We start from the raw sequence: 2,767 nt of genomic DNA, 5'->3' as shown, positions 1-2,767 counted from the left end.
AACCTCACATGCTTATCGATCTTCCGGAGAATTCTCCAATTCTCCCCCACTTAGAGCACAAACTATCAACCACCGGTCGCCGTCACCGACCTCCCTCGACAACCCTACACAACACAAACCCTTACACGCGAACTGATTCCCACCAGAACGAGCAATCTTCACAAATTTTCATAACAACACTAACCATCCCGGGCTCGAAAGAAACTCGATCTTCCGCTAACCACTCCTCAGACTGCAGATGCTACCCGACATTCCGACCAAAAGTCAGATTCCCACAGATAATCCTCATGAATGACAACCAACGAATTTTTCAACACCAAACCCATAACCATACCACAATCGTCGAGGAACAACGAATACAAAAAAAAATACATAGCGAGACTAGCAGATAAACAATACTCCATAATAATCACCAAAAAACAAGACATCAAGAAAGAAACATACCTGCAGCTGCATTCGGCACTGCCCTGACCTCCTCTGCTGTAAGCTGAAAAGCATGACCCTGAGCCCTTGGGGGCTCCGCTCTACCCTGACCTCCACCCGTAATCCTCAAAGTGGCCGGAACCCCATCGAAGGTAGGGGTGGACAATTGGCCCTCAAGTGTCCAACCTAATGACAATGATAACAAATCCTCAAATCCCGAACCAGGGCTATCTGCTGACAATCCCTCGCGTAGTGCCCCTCCTTTCCGCACTTGCGGCATGCACCATCGGACCTACAAACTCCGGTGTGAACCTTCCCACACTTCCCACAAGTGTGGCTGCTCTGATATCCCAATCTAGAATCAATGGTCTTGGACCGTTTCGATGCTGGCTGCGGCTACACCGGAGCCTGTCTCTGCTCTCGCAACTGCAACTCAATCTCCAAATCACGCCGCCTGGCGGCCTCCTGCAACTCCAACAAGGTCTCTCACTTCTACATAGACACAAATTGCCTGATATCCCTCTTGAGCATACTCAGATATCGGGACATCTGAGCCTGCTCCGAAGCAAACTCGGGGCAAAACATCGCCCTCTCAGTGAACATCCTGGTGATCTTCGTCACCGACTCCGAATCGTGCTTCAGCTCCAGGAACTCCTGAGCCAATCTCTCCTTCTCAACCCGTGGAACATAACGAGTGCTAAACATCTCCCGGAACTGATCCCATGAAACCGCAGCCCTCTACGCATCCGAATACGACCCCTTGGTTAATCTCCACCAATCCTTCGCCCCGTGCCTCAACAGGTTCAGAGCACACCTCACCCTCTGACCAACAGGGCATGAACACGTGAAGAAACATCCCTCCACGTCCGACAACCATCTCATAGCAACAATCGGGTCCTGAACCCCATCGAAGGTAGGAAGCTTCGTATTATCGAAGTCCCGATACTGAAAACCCCGACCAACTCCTCCCCCTGCCGCTGCTATAGCCGTTGTAGCCGCCGCGGCAGCCGTCTCTGTGAGAGCCGCATAGCGCTCATCAAAATACTCAACCATGGCGGTCTTGATCGACCCAAACAGTTCCGGCAACTCAGCCCGGAAAAACGCAGCAACCTCATCATGCAGGATCTCACGAATCCTAGCATCCAACTCGCACGTGCTCATCTGACCAATAACCTCGGGCGGTACTGACCCGCCCTGACCTCCCTCTCCTGCTCCCAATCCTGACCCGGATCCGCTCCCAGCATGCCTCGTAACCGCCATACTGAAAAACACCACAAGATCTCAGATACTTCCCACAAACCCGAGAACCAACTCCCAACCCAACCCTAGAGGTCATGGTTTCTTTTGTATGCGTATGGGTCCTGTGCTTTCAGTATTACGGGCCCATACTACCTTCCACACCTACCCATATTTATATCAAGTATACCACAACACCCTAATGAAAAAAAAACATACATAACAAGCGCTCAACCCTCACTCCTAGAGGAACACCGGAAATCTCCCACAGAGGAACCCTAGGCTAGTAGGCATCATAAATCAGGCAACATTATCATGAAATCCTGAAGATCTCTAGCCTAGTACTAGCATGCTGTTCTACCAAAGCTCAAAAACAAATATCATGTATGGTATTCTGGGGTTACTTACTGGCTCCGGCTGATCGTACCTCCACGTCCTCCTTTACTCATTTTGAAAACCATTTTAAATTCTCTTTTAAAAACACTCCCTGATTTGAGACTGGATTCACACGAATATTCCTCCAATTCACTCAAACCAAGGCTCTGATAACAACTTGTAACGACCATAAAATTTCAACCGATTTAAACTTTTCAAAAACAACCCCGTTTTATTAAGTTATTACAAAAAGGTTTTCAATACAATTATCATCAGAGTCTTCCCAGAATCACATCATAAAACAAAATCACGAGGAGCGGTACGATCACGCCTTTGCCTTGCCACGGTCTCCTAAAGAACCTGAAAAACATTAAACCTCAACTGTAAGTCCGAAAGCTTAGTGAGATACCCCCAAAATACCAACCACTTATACCATACACGCACAACATTGTTGGATTAGTGTCTAAGTCCAGAACTATTTTGGTATGTACTTGACCCGATGGTGCATGGTCCTTTTGGGTTGCCTTCACCAAAGCAACTTGATAGGATGAATTATGAAGAGAGAGGATTAATTATGATTTATTAATATATTATGAGAATAATATATTAAAGGAGAAATCATATTGTTTAATTAATATTAGTCAAGAATTAATAAGAATTAAGTTTGTGGCTAAAAGACATTAATTAAACTTAAGGGACTAGAACTGTCAATTGTGTGATAGTTGAATATTGG

The sequence above is a fragment of the Lactuca sativa genome, chromosome 5, assembly GCF_002870075.4.
Source record: "Lactuca sativa cultivar Salinas chromosome 5, Lsat_Salinas_v11, whole genome shotgun sequence".
Classification (NCBI taxonomy): Eukaryota; Viridiplantae; Streptophyta; class Magnoliopsida; order Asterales; family Asteraceae; genus Lactuca; species Lactuca sativa.
This window is presented reverse-complemented; position numbering follows the sequence as displayed.